Below are 16,036 nucleotides of genomic sequence, written 5' to 3'. Positions count from 1 at the left end.
ACGTATTATTGCGCTCTTTGATTTGAGTATGAGTGGCCATGACCTTTTGACAATCTTCCATAGGACTTTGAAAAGATTTTTGAGTCTCGAAAGAGGTGTCAACGGAACTAAAAGAACTAGAAGATACCTCTTCGTCGGTTTCACGCGCCATATAGCATTCCCCGTGTTCGGATGTTTTACCCATTAGACATAGTAGCGCCGTATCCTCTTGTGATGAATCACTCTCGTCACTAGATGATTCTTCGGATTCACTTGCTTTTAACGGATCGCTTATTAGTGCCTTCCGTTTGTCCTTTTTGAATTTCTTCTCTTTCGACTTGTACTCAACCTGTGGAGAGTTAGAAGTATTCGAATTTTTGTTCACCTTGGGATGTGGACATTCGGCCATAAAATGTCCAGGCTTTCTATAATTGTAACACACATTTGTGTTATCTTCTACCGGTTCCCTTCTTGGTCTTCTATTTTCTCGAAAATAATTTCCTTGTGGTGATCCTTTGTTCTTTCGCATGAACTTCTTGAATTTCCTAACAAATAAGGAAAATTGTTCGTCAGATAAAAAATCATTATTTACTACTGACCTTGATGTAGAAGGTTGTTCGGCCATCAGTGCGGATGTTCGTTCATCACGTTCTTCTTCATTTCGTGTCTTCATTTCAAACTCATACGCCTTTAGATCACTAAAGAGTTTATCCGTAGATAATGTCCTTAGATCTCTATGATCGCGCATTGCGGTCACCTTCATATCCCAATTTGTAGGTAGTCCGCGTAACACTTTGAGCGATATTTCTTTCTGGGTAATGGTCTTTCCCAGATCCGTGATTTCTCCAAGTATTTTGATCAATCGAGCTTCCATGTCGGTGATGCTTTCGTTCGGTAGCATTTTGAAATCTTCGAACCTCTTCATGGCAATGGTTAGTTTGTTATCTTTTTCTTGTTCGTCGCCTTCACCGATGCTTATGAGCGTGTCCCATATTTCTTTTGCCGTGGTGCACTTTCGAATCTTTGGGAATATGGTGTCATCGACCGTTTTGAACAAAATATCCTTGGCAATATTGTCCAAGTTATTTCGTCCTCTATCTTCCTTTGTCCACTCCATTTTTGGCTTTGGAATATATCGTGGAGCATTTGGATCACGTGGGGTAGCGGTATTAGCTTCCATAATTTGGATAGGACCATTTGTGATGACTTTCCACATTTCATCATTTAAAGCAGATAAGTGCACCTGCATACGTATTTTCCAATCAATAAATTTATCAAGTGAGAAAAGCAAATTTTGAGCAAGAACCATATCTCTCTTCATTTTGAAGTTTTTGAGATCTGCCTAGCAGTCAAGAAATGACTCAAATAGACAACCGCTCTGATACCACTTGTTGGTCCCGAAAGGGTGGCGAGAAGTCTAGAGGGGGGGGGGGGGGGGGTGAATAGACTTCTCTAACTTTTTCAAACTTCTTCTGCAAACAACACTTTGTAACTTCAACTCTAAGTAACAAGCATAAACAAGTATAACAACTTAGAGTGTGCACAGCGGAATTGTAACGGCAAAGTGTTATGCTTTAAATTGTGTCGTGCTCAAGAGAGACTTTATACATGCATCACGTTAGAAACACTTAATATAGATGTAGGATGATGTATATAAAATTTCACTTGCATACAAACGAGGAAACTATCAAACCCAGACAGATAAAGATACGTAATAAACCGTAACGGGTTAGTTCACAGATAATATAAGCATGCACGAAATATATATGAGCAGTAAGTAAATAGAGATAGAGATTTATAGTGGTTTAGATGTGGTGTAATCCTCCTAGTCCACTCTTCTCCTTTCACTTCAAGGAGGAAATTCACTATTCTTCGATCACCCAGATACAATAGTGAATAAGTGCCCAGCGACACTTCTCCGAGTGCTTCGCACAAAGCTACACTCCACCAAGGTTTTTCGCAAGCTCCTCTTGTTACTCCGCCTTCCCGAATACTTCGCACCAAGCTGTACTCCTACACCACGAGAACTACGCACAAAACTACGCTCTCACCGGGTTTTCACAAGCTCCCCTTGTTACTTTGCCCGATACAACCGAGTGCTATGCACAAAGCTACACTCCAACTGGGTTTTTCACTCTCCCTAGTTACTCTACCCCTTTTCTACACTCAGTAGAAGATTTTACAATGAAGTACAATTTTTCTCTCACTCAGACTTGAATTTAATTGTGTATAGCTCAATATATTGCTTCTTGGCTGATTTGAATATTGCTTGCTTTTGTCTTCAAGTCTGCTTTGGCATTTTATAGCAGATGAAAGCTATTTGCCCATTGATCAACTTTCGATCTCGATCGTCCATTTTGAATTGTAGTTGATCAAATAATTTTGCCAACTTGATCTGCAAAGTCATTTCGCCGTCTGTCAGAAGATTTTGAGAAATCTCGCCGTTGCTCTCCTTTAATCTGACAAAGCTTTTCTTTGGAATGGGTAGCCTCCAAATTTGAATTTCTCTAGCATGACTTTTGTTGAATTATTGATCTGATGTGCCAAGTTGATCAAATAATTTATCTGCTGATTCTTGCTTGAGTATTAAAAAGATTTCCTTCGTATATCAGCTTCTTCTTCTCCTTCGACTTCTTCTGCAGAAACAGAGCTTCAAAATAATGTTTCTGTCTAATTCTATCATGATGTCATAGCTCCTTTTAATGATGTCATGTTCCAATAGTGTATCATGGACTATATATCATGTTCCACCTTGTATCATGGACTATATATATCATGTTCCATTTCGTATCATGAGCTAGCTATCATGTTCCACCTTGTATCATGGACTAGATATCACGTTCCATTGTATATCATGGACCAATATCATGCTTTCATAAAATTGCTTCAGGTGGGAATCAAACTGTAAACCATTTACTTTGCTCGACAAGGCTTCTTTCATCTCGGCTGGGTAACCAATTGATATAATCTAAGACTTAAATTCTTTTGTCTTGTCTCTTCCATGTGTTCTCCACTAGCCTTACCACACTATGATGTCATCACCCGATAGTAGTGACATCATCATCCGATAATTATACCTATCACGATATAAAATTGTTCTTTCATGATATTTTCTTGTGACATCATCTCCTGATATTGCTACTTCACGATAGCAATTCATCTTTACCCTAAAATTGCTCTCAATGCGAATCAAACTATGGATCATTTTGCATTAGGCATGCTTCAACAAGTCTTCTACTATCTCGTCCATCTCAACCTTTGGTGACTTAATGCTTCATAAATCTGTTAAGCTATGATCCCGCTTTCATTTATTCTTCCTTCAAACTGCTTTCACGTAGACTTTATGTAGGCTTCATGGCAGTGGTGCACTATACTTTGTGAACCAGAACTGACTCAAATAAAATAAAATTGGGGTCTACAAAATACATTTGGCTCATCAAAACTTATACAATATATTCCTAACATGAACAATGAGAAAAATAGGGTTTTATTTATTTGGGAGGGAAGGAAATTGCCACATGGAGAAGATATGAGATGTGGACAAATATGATAGAACTAGGGTTAACTCATACGGAATATTTATAAAGAGAAATATAATTAGGTAGATTAGGGTTAGAGATATTATTGTATATAATACGATCGTAGCAATTATATAAATACGTATAAATAGGGGAGGATGTTCTATAGGCTTACAAGTATATATATAAATATATAGAGACATACTGTATATGACACAACTATGGAAGATTTAGGATTAGGCAAGGTGATTACTGATTAGGATTAGGAATATAATAATAATAATAATAATAACAACAACAACAACAACAACAACAACAACAATAATAATAATAATAGTGATGCGCGTGCAAGTGTAGCATACAAATATAATTGGGATTTCTACATACTTTAAAAACTTATATATATAATAAAAATTTAGGATAATATATTCGAAATAGTAGGAATACACACACACACACACATACACACACACACAATATATATATATATATATATATATATATATATATATATATATATATATATATATATATATATATATATATATATATATATATATATATATATATATATATTTGTTCAATAGGGGGTCTTTATCTTAATGGTCTTGGTCTTTTGGTTGATTCTTCAAAAACATCAGACAAGGCAGTGGAAGCTTGTGGTCCACCATGCAACATGGACCAAAATCTAGAAGGATAGTTTTAAATAGTTCTTGGGATCAAAATATATTTTTTCAAAAATAATTTCTAAATGACCACTTGGTTTAGGTTTCTTAGATTTCTCCCGGTTTCAGTCATATTGACTTTTGGGTCAAAACTTGGTACGCAATGTACTCGAGAATTTAGGATTTTATAAATAGAATGAGTCCTGGTGTTGAATTTATTTAAAACGAAGCTCAAAATAATTAATTCAAATCCTGTTTTCATCATAAAAATTTTGGAAGAGTCCAAAATGGCTATTTTGGAATTTCTTAAAATAGAATTTAGAAGATTAAATTTTGGGTTGTCAAAATCATACTCTACCCTCCTTCAAAAGATGTTCCGTCCCCGAAGCATAACCATAAAGCAACAAGGAACAAGGGAGACTCGACCAATAAGGAATTTAAGGCACTCAAATGAAAGTCCAAGACACCATAAAGATCACATATCACATTTTCCCCTCCTAAGAAATAAAGTTATGTCCTCGTAACTTTAATGCAAATTCATGCAAGTCCTTAGCCAATCTATAAGCAAATCACTTAGGAAAATAATCCAACTTTCATGCTCAAGCAAATAACCATGTCCAGCGTTTATTAAGAAACAAAATCAACCGTCTACCGAGTTTCAGCATATCAAGGTAAATCATCAATAATCAAAGAATGATATGCGACAAAGCATGTAAAAGTATGCCAGGAAACAACAGATTCATCAAGGAACACACTCAATCGACTGAACATCATACGGTTATTCAAGAGATCAATATGAATGACTAAGACAACAAAATAATCAACATGATAGGATACTCAATATCAATCAAGAGGCAACAACAATACATACTCATAAGCGAATGAAAGTCAAGGGTCGCAATCAATGACAAGTTCCCAAAATATTTTATCAAATAACAATTATTCAAATAATGCACATTGATCAAATAATTAAGCAACAATATGCAAAGAACAAGCATAGGAAATATGACAGAAAGCTATATATAAATAAGCTCACAATCTCATCCCGCGTCCTAAGATTCTTACATCCTAAGTGCTTAAACTGCTAGAATTCAAGCATAACATCTTAAAACCCTTTCTTAAAGGCTTTATCCTAGGGTCGAACTTAGGCTCTGATACCAACTGTAACACCCCCGATTTTCAGCATAATTTAAAATACATTAAAGCTTACGAAATGCGATAAAATCTATCATTTATACCAAAACATAGTGGAAGTTAAACATAATAGTCTGGGGTGCTATGCCACATCTAAGCTTGAGAACCTAGATGCACAGGCTACTAACTAACTAATCATAATCCATAAATATCAGTCGAATACAAAATGGCTCACATGCCGTCAAACTAAAGCTAATCACTAACTAAGCTAGGAACCACAACTTCGTCTAGTGCACTCACGTGCTAATTACTCTGTACCTGAAAAACATACCGTGTAGCAACCATTAGCGAATAATGCTAAGTAACCCACTCCCACGTGTTGAGTATAATATATATAGATATAAGAAAATCATTTTGAGACTTGGGAATACATAGATATAGTCCTAACAACTCTAGCTTTAAAATCAGGATGAGAACTCATGACACACCATTAACATTGACACAATAAGACAACCTCAAGATACAAACATGCAGGCCATGACCACAAGACAAGACAACAACAAGAGACAACAATAACAGACTGTGACCACATGACAAGACAACGACAAGAGACAACAATAACAGACAGTGACCTCACGACACGTTCATGTTCCAACCTAATACCAAGTTCCAACCTTTACTCCTCTCCATCCTTATATCAGTTCCAACCTGTACCTCCAGGCCACCCTATACACCATCAGCCTTATCCCTCCAGAGCAATGCTCCCCGCTAATCCATACCGCCAATCTGTTCCGACGATCCAAAGCACACGCAGTGCCAAAACCTGATTGCATCGCGGCGCAATAAACTAAGCACACGCAGTGCCATCAACCTGATTCTACCGCAGCACAATAATCTAAGCACACGCAGTGCAGTATACCACCAATCAATTTTTATACCGCCAATCTTATATCTTTTCATCATACATGGACATCCACACAACGTTTAAGACTCAACAACGACCTCATCAAGGAATAACCAGGGGAAGGGATACAACATACGTATGGACTCTCAACGACCAGTGACATTAATATAAACATACGACCCGTGGGGAATAAAATAGACCATACTTTGAACCGACACGGTACAAGTTTAGACCACATCCCTAATCACGACTCACAAATCCTATTTACGGTACTTAGGACATTGCTCTAGACTTACAAACATCAAAGAAGTCACTTCGGCACACGGGGATCGACCAAATGGAGGCCGACAACCACCTTCACGCACCGTACCAGCGGGTGGCATGGCGGGTGGACAACCATCCGCCGGCACAGTTTGGCCGTTCTAGCGGGTGGTGCGGCGGGTACTCGTCCACCCGCCGATAAATCAGTTTTGTATTCCATCAATAACATCCCAAGCTATGTAGTTTGAAAGGAGCATACGAGCGGCACATCGCAAGGAAGGATTTAAAAATAGTTAGGAGATTGCTGATTTGGAATCTTGGTAGGAGTGACTGGGAGAGATACAAGGTAACAAAGGAGGAACTATTCTATCTATGAGTATGGACACAAGGACTACTATCAATATGGGTCGATTGTGCAAGAAGTGTTTTTTTGAACAAAGTAAGAGGGAGGCAAGTATAATCTTCATTGGACTGTTGCTTGAAAAACTTTGTTGGGGTATTGGGATTGAGAAGTCGCTCTACAATGAGTCGCCTTTCCGTGTTGTAGCTCCGTTCCCATTGTTATAATTTGAAATGGCGGGAGATTTCGCGGTTCCACAGCCTAGGGAGGAGTCACCTTGACCTACCACATTATCCCCGCTGCTGTCAGCGCCTTCACCAATTCCGTCATTCCTTGTGCCGTCACCACCTTCGCCTACTGCACTACCTACCGCACCATAAAAGAAACTATGACAACCCAAAATATTTTCTCCGAAAACCTATTTAATCAAGTTTCAAAATTAAATTCATTTTCGTTCCTACGATAATTTTTAGGCCAATTGAGAAATAAAGTATATTAAATTCTTCCAAAATGATTTTGTATAAAATATTTATATATTTATCTATTGAGAATAAAGAAAGTAGGCCTTTACTATTCAGATTATGATTAGGATTCCTGATTCTATAAATAGAGGATTAGAAAGCATTTAGAACCCACACCACCCATAGTTATATTACACGGAAATACTCCCGGAAGATTCCCCCACCACCAAGCCTAGGGAGATCAATCGGATGGAAACCTTAGAGAAGAACCTTAGTAGCCAAGGATTCTGATTAAGGTTAAGAGGTAACCCATGTCTCAACAAAACATATTTTCCTTGCTATAATCTTCTTCTTTGGCTTCTTCTCTATTGCTTGAGTCTTGAGAAAATCTTTTATGATGATAATATGATCTTGATAATTGATGAGATGATTTTATGTGTTAATCTTGATAATCTTGATAATTATAAAAGGGTCTTGATGATGGTGTGATGTTCTTGATAAATCTTGATGTTCTTCATTTTAAAGATAAACTATGATTTTGATGATTTGAATATGATTAGAGCCCAAGGTTAAATTGGGGATTTCGTATTGTGATATTCTTGATATAATTGGGTGGGAAATCGCATGTTCGGGTGTTATTTATGTTTAGAAGTCATGTTAGGATATGTTCAATATGTTTCTTGGTTTTGATCCATTTTTTGACTACGTGGTGTCGTCATTTGTGTTTAAAAGTGTCTAAAGATGGTTCCAGGTTCCACGAAAGATCCCGGGGCCAAAATATTGTAAAAGAGTCAGTGGGGGGTAGGTGGGGGTAGGGGGACCTGCCACCTACCCGCTGCCCAAATTTGCGTGACCGGCAGCGGGCAGACGCCTGCCCGCCGGGCACTCGCTGCCCGGAGGCTTGCCGCCAGCAGGTGGTCCTCCACCCGCTGGATTTTTCCCCACCTTGGGATGTTGGCTTCCCCGTTTGATGTTCCCCGACCCTCATGGTGTCCCGTCGGACTCCGTTTATCGTGCCTAAAGTCTAGTTTGATGTTTCGGGTACCGTTCGTAGGATAAAAGAGTCTTGTGTATTGCATGCTAGTTGAATTGGTACCCCGTTGACCTAGGTGAAAGATGCATGAACCCTTAGGATTATTCCTAGTATGTGGATGACTACGCATAGGTTTCTTTATACGTTTTCTCCCCACTCCCAATGTGTTAATGTGAATTGCATGTGCTTGCTACGTGTTATATGTGCATGACTCCCCAATATTAGCTGCGCTCAAATTGGTTTTACATGGGCTGCAGTCCACCGATTGAGCTCGTCAACGGTGTGTAGGGCTGCAATCCATAAAGAGGGCCACGGTCCACCGATTGAGCTCGTCAACGGTGTGTAGGGTCGTGGTCCGCCGCTGAGCTCGTCAGCGGTCTTACAAGGGCTGCGGTCCACCGATTGAGCTCGTCAACATTGTGTAGGGCCGCAGTCCACAAAGAGGATCACAGTCCACCGATTGAGCTCGTCAACGGTGTGTAGGGCTGTGGTCCGCCGTTGAGCTCGTCACCGGTCTAATGAGCAACGGTTCATCGGTTGGCTACGGTCAATCGCTTCATGCTGCGTTATGAGGCAGGGTGTTGCAAGGCCGTGTTAGCGCGTATGCGCTAACCCTCATGTATGGGCATGCGATTTGTCCTGTGGCGCCACCAAAGTGGCTTATGTGATAAAGATATTGATTGAAAGATGATATAAATGATATGAAATTAACCTGTGACCTTAGGATATATGATGATGTCTTTATATGTTTGATTATAACCGTTGAATGTGCTTGTCCCTACTTGTCGAGTCTATTCCTGGTTTTAAAGCTAGAGTCTCCTAAGTATATATCTTCCTGCTTCAAAATGGTTTTCCTATATATATATATATATATATATATATATATATATATATATATATATATATATATATATATATATATATATATATATATATATATATATATATATATATATATATATATATATACCTTATTGTATTTTAACGCGTTGGAGTGGGTTACCAGCATTATTCGCTGAACAGATATATTTAGCTTTCAGGAATAGATGAGTAGATTCGGAGCGCGCTAGAGGACCGAGTCTTAGATAGTTAGTTTTCTTTTCGGCCTGCGTGCCATGATGATGTATTGACATTGCTTTGAGGATATTTAGTTAGTATAGCATGTGCATCTGAGTTCTCCAGCTCAGATGTGGCATAGCACCTCAAACTCTTATGTTTAGTAATGCTCTATTTCGGTATTAATAATAGTACTACCTTTATTATATAAGTTTTGAAAGTTTGAAAAATATGGGGTGTTACAGATGGTATCAGAGCCTAAGTTTGACCCTAGGATAAGACTCTTAAGACCAGACTTTAAGACAATAGGCTTGAACTTTAGAATGTTAAGCTTAAACTTCAGGTATTTAGGAACTTAAGATATAGGGATCTTAGGACGCGCAGTGAGATTGTGAGTTTATCGCTTTTTCTCACATACCTGTTCTTTATTCCTTATGCTGGCCCTTAAAGTTGTGACATCCTTGCACAATATTACCTGCCTTGTTGCATATCACTCTTTGATTACTAACAATTTACTTTGACGTACTAAAACTGGATAAACTATCGATTTCGTTTAAATACCATACTTGTTTATTTGCTTGAACATGAAAATTGGATTATGATCCTAATTGATTTGTTTATAAACGAAGTCAGGAATTGCATATTGTTGCTTGACTACTTGATCAAATGTGCGTTATTTGGATATCTGTTATTTGATAAAATATTTTAGAACTTATAATTGGTAATTTTATTCAGCATCTAATAGCTCACTTTTCCTAATCATAATTGACCAATTACTTTGATAATTAACATACTAATAGCTCGATAAGTACTTACATAAGTTTGCATGGAGGAAAATTGTGGGAACGTAGCTTTAGTTAAGAAAGGGGGAGAATGGGGTGTGTGATCCTTATGATATCTCATTGAATATCTCCCGTATTCCTTGTTAGTGTCATAATAATGTGATTTTCCATGCATCTAAGTCCCTTTTATTGTTCATATGAGTATGGAATTGTTTGGACTTAAATCTGTGCATTCTCGGGACTTTCCCGAAGTGATTCCTTATTCACCGTCACGTTCCAGTGGGGCCTTGGCAGGAGGTCGACCACCCACTACGTGCCCACTGCCACGTTCCAGTGGGGACTTGACAGGCGGTCGACCGCCCACCTCGCGCCCACTGGTACAGTATGTTTTCTTGACTTCTCGTTTTATAGATCCATTGTGCATTTGTGTGTCTTCCTTGATACTTCTTATGTGTTTAACATGTAAATAACAATCTAAATTCTTGATCATGAAAGACGAATTATCTTCCTAATTGATTTGGTTTATAAGTTACATAGAAATTATAGGGACTAATTCTATTTCTAGAAATCTAAATCCTCGGGTACATTGCGTATTAAGTTTTGACCCGAAAGGCAATCTGAGTGAGACCGGGAGAAATCCGAGGAACCTAAACCAAGTGGTCATCTAGACATTATCCTTGAGAAAATATATTGCGTCCCCAAACTATCTTAAAACTATCCCTCTAGACTTTGGTCCATGTTGCATAATAGACCACAAGCATCCAATGCCTTGTTTAGAACCCTTGACCACAAAGATAAGGACCCCCTAAACAAACATTTATACATAAATAGGTATATCACTACTATTCTGAATATATTCCCCTAAACTTCTATTATATATATATATACACATTCCTAAAGTATGTAGTGAACCCCAATTACATTTGTATGCTACACTTACACGCAAATTATTATTATTATTATTATTATTATCATTATTATTATTATTATTATTATTATTATTATTATTATTATTATTGTTGTTGTTGTTGTTGTTGTTGTTGTTGTTGTTATTATTATTATTATTATTATTATTATTATTATTATTATTATTATTATTATTATTATTATTATTATTATTATTACTATTATTATTATTATTATTATTATTACTATTATTATTACTATTACTATTATTATAAGTATTATTATTATTATTATTATTATTATTATTATTATTATTATTATTATTATTATTATTATTATTATTATTATTATTATTATTATTATTATTACACCCTAACCCTAATCACCTTGCCTAAACCTAAATCTTCCATGGTTGCGTCACATACGGTACATCCCTATATGCTTTTATATATATATATATATATATATATATATATATATATATATATATATATATATATATATAAATTTGTGAGCCTATAGAACATCCTTCCTTATTCATACAAATTGTTACAGTCATATTATATACAATAATATCCCTAGCCCCCAAACCATACACGTGTACTCAAGCTATGATAATCTTATATGCATCTGTGAGTTTGCACTTAGCAGGTCCTAACCCTGAAATATAACTCCGTACAAATTGCATCACTCTTATATACACATATCCTGAGATAGCCCTAATTCTACATTTCCCCCCTCGCATGACCTCCCTGTTACCACCCTACCTTCGCTAAGTAATTAAAAACTTTAGCCTCATCATCAGGTCACCAATTGATTTAGGAATTAGCAATCAGGAGTCTTCAATTCTAAATTATTTAGGTATTCTGGCCTCTAGAGGTAAGATGTATGCTTACCTAAAATTTATTTACCACCTAGATAAAACTAATTTTCCTAAGTACTTGTGTGATCAAATTCTGTCAAGATTTCTCAAGATAAACCTTTTAGTATTTGAGAACCTATGCTAGTTTACTCGTAATTATTAAAGAATGTTTGTATGCGAATTGCATGTTGCAATTATAGGTGGAAATTTATATTTTCATATGTAATGCACATAGCTCGCATGTTTATGTCAACACACACACTTACACGCATTCATGTATATATACAAAGCATGATAGACCAAAACTGTATGTTATAAGGCATCCCACTATGTATATATACAATATTATTAATTACAAGCAACCTGCATATAAGTGCCAATACTTGTTATGAGATCACCCACCATTATCCATGATATGCAAAATAAAGATCTAATTCTATTGTCTCCCCAGAATTTATTTACCCCATAAGAAGCAAGAACCTTCCTCCTAATTACTTACAATCTTTCCCTCAAAATCTGATTTTCACTATTTGAATAATTGTTATATGATTTATGACCTTCCTAAATTTATATGACAAATGTTTGGTTATACCACGATGTTGAGTACGTGAAAGTGTTAATCATGCACTAATTTAACATGTTGAATAATACGTATATGTGCTTTAGGATTCCATAGGACTAGTTATTATTTAAGACCAAAATAGGTTCATATGCCCTCATACTCTATACCTATAGACCTAAGAAATTGCATATTTAGCATGATTACGACTGTATACATATAGGAATGACAACTTACAAGTTCCGCATACAACATAATAGTTAATTATCATACGTGTTAGGCTTGTTATTTTGTAACTGTGAGTATTTGGTATAGTCTGCTTAGCACAATGATTAGGCATAGATCCTACATATATGGCATTTTGGCTCTCGACATGCTACACTACATATTAAATATTTGCATCCATTCGTAAATAAGGTTCGCCTGTGTTGATATATGTGCATATGTGCTTTACAATAATTATGTGGCTATCCGAATCTGCACCCGCATGGTATTTGCCTCTCATTTAGGTACATAAATAATTATATGTTCGGTGCAACTTGTGATCCTATATGTTAAAATCATTATAAAATAATTAAGCAATGAGCATGCCGTCTATGATATGTTATTAGTCATCCGTAAAATTAACATAATGTGAGTTTCATATTCATAACCTTGTCATTTGGTGCATTTTTCTAGCACAATAGTTAGGCTTAAACCCAGTAAATTTATATGTGCATATGTGTATACCTCCCGCATAATACTTTCCTTATGAACCATTATACGAATTCGGGCTCTTTACCCCAAAATAATTTCTAAACTTCGGGGACGAAGCTTCTTGTAAGGGGGGGGAGGGTGTAACACCCCGTGTTACGGCCTTTAATCCTGAATTATTTATTTAATTAATTCCGTTAATAATAACTAAAAAGGACTTAATTTGGTTAGGATCCCCTTTAATTAATTAATCTGGTCCACCATAGACCGCGGACCATTGCCTAAACTAGAGTCTTAAGACTATTAGGGAAAAAGAGAGTAAACATTTTACTAGTCAGATTCTAATTAGGAATTCTATACCTATATATCTATTGGGAATAAAGAAAGTAGGCCTTTACTATTCAGATTATGATTAGGATTCCTGATTCTATAAATAGAGGATTAGAAAGAATTTAGAATCCACACCACCCATAGTTATATTACACGAAAATACTCCCGGAAGATTCTCCCACCACCAAGCCTAGGGAGATCAATCGGATGGAAATCTTAGAGAAGAACCTTAGTAGCCAAGGATTCTGATTAAGGCTAAGAGGTAACCCATGTCTCAACAAAACCTATTTTCCTTGCTATAATCTTCTTCTTTGGCTTCTTCTCTATTGCTTGAGTCTTGAGAAAATCTTTTATGATGATAATATGATCTTGATAATTGATGAGATGATTTTATGTGCTAATCTTGATAACCTTGATGATTATAAAATGGTCTTGATGATGGTGTGATGTTCTTGATAAATCTTGATGTTCTTGCTTTTAAAGATAAACTATGATTTTGATGATTTGAATATGATTAGAGCCCTAGGTTAAATTGGATATTTCGTATTGCGATATTCTTGATATAATTGGCTGGGAAATCGCAAGTTCGGGTGTTATTTATGTTTAGAAATCATGTTAGGATATGTTCAATATGTTTCTTGGTTTTGATCCATTATTTGACTACGTGGTGTCGTCATTTGTGTTTAAAAGTGTCTAAAGATGGTTTCGGGTTCCACGAAAGATCCCGGGGCCAAAATATTGAAAAAGAGTCAGTGGGGGGTAGGTGGGGGTAGGGGGACCCGCCACCTACCCGCTGCCCAAATTAGCGTCACTGGCAGCGGGCAGACGCCTGCCCGCCGGGCACTCGCTGCCCGGAGGCTTGCCGCCGGCGGGTGGTCCTCTACCCGCCGGCCACCCGCTGGATTTTTCCCCACCTTGGGATGTTGGCTTCCCCTTTGATGTTCCCCGACCCTTGTGGTGTCCCGTTGGACTCCGTTTATCGTGCCTAAAGTCTAGTTTGATGTTTCAGGTAACGTTCGTAGGATAAAAGAGTCTTGTGTATTGCATGCTAGTTGAATTGGTACCCCGTTAACCTAGGTGAAAGATGCATGAACCCTTAGGATTATTCCTAGTATGTGGATGACCACGCATAGGTTTCTTTATACGTTTTCTCCCCTCTCCCAATGTGTTAATGTGAATTGCATGTGCTTGCTACGTGTTATATGTGCATGACTCCCCAATATTGGCTGTGGTCAAATTGGTTTTGCATGGGCTGCAGTCCACCGATTGAGCTCGTCAACGGTGTGTAGGGCTGCAGTCCACAAAGAGGGACACGGTCCACCGATTGAGCTCGTCAACGGTGTATAGGGTTGTGCTCCGCCGTTGAACTCGTCAACGGTCTAATGAGCTACGGTTCATCGGTTGGCTATGGTCAATCCCTTCCTGCTGCGGTATGAGGCAGGGTGCTGCGGGGCTGTGTTAGCGCTATATGCGCTAACCCTCATGTATGGGCATATGATTGGTCTTGTGGCGCCACCACAGTGTGCTTATGTGATAAAGATATTGATTGAAAGATGATATAAATGATATGAAATTAACCTATGACCTTAGGATATATGATGATGTCTTTATATGTTTGATTATAACTATTGAATGTGTTTGTCCCTACTTATCGAGTCTATTCCTGGTTTTAAAGCTAGAGTCTCCTAAGTATATATCTTCCTGCTTCAAAATGGTTTTCCTATATATATATATATATATATATATATATATATATATATATATATTTTATTTTAACGCGTTGGAGTGGGTTACCAGCATTATTCGCTGAACAGATATATTTGGCTTTCAGGAACAGATGAGTAGATCCGGAGCGCGCTAGAGGACCGAGGCTTAGATAGTTAGTTTTCCTTTCAGCCTGCGTTCCATGATGATGTATTGACATTGCTTTGAGGATATTTAGTTAGTATAGCCTGTGCATCTGATTTCTCTAGCTCAGATGTGGCATAGCACCCCAAACTCTTATGTTTAGTAATGCTCTATTTCGGTATTAATAATAGTACTACCTTTATTATATAAGTTTTGAAAGTTTCAAAAATCTGGGGTGTTACAACTGGAGTTTCACAGTAATGTGGTAAATCCTAGATTGGAACGGATACCATGGGGTACCGATATTATTTGAGTTATCTGTTGGGTTGGACTTGTGGTTTCACCCAAGCCACGAGACCAAAAAAGAAATGGTTGACTGCTGAGCAGAGAATCTTGGTTATGCTTGTATCGGATTGTTTGTTGCCGAATAACAACAAAACCGTTTGTTGGGGAAGTTAGAGTGCACTTTTGCCTTCTGTTTGAAGAATATGGTGAAGTTCAACCTGCCTGCCTTGATGTTGCAACACATGGTCTTTTGCCGAGATCATAACTGGAAGAGTCTACCATACGGGATGGTTTTGAGTTGGATCTTTGCCAGGAAAGGTGTAAGTGTTGAAGGTTGTGTGCCGAAGCCAGTGGGCAAAATGGTGTTGGATGCCACCAATGTGCGGAGTTGCAATTTGTTTCAGTTGGATGACGGAGAGT

The sequence above is a fragment of the Ipomoea nil genome, unplaced genomic scaffold, assembly GCF_001879475.1.
Source record: "Ipomoea nil cultivar Tokyo-kokei standard unplaced genomic scaffold, Asagao_1.1 scaffold2780, whole genome shotgun sequence".
Taxonomy (NCBI): domain Eukaryota; kingdom Viridiplantae; phylum Streptophyta; class Magnoliopsida; order Solanales; family Convolvulaceae; genus Ipomoea; species Ipomoea nil.
This window is presented reverse-complemented; position numbering follows the sequence as displayed.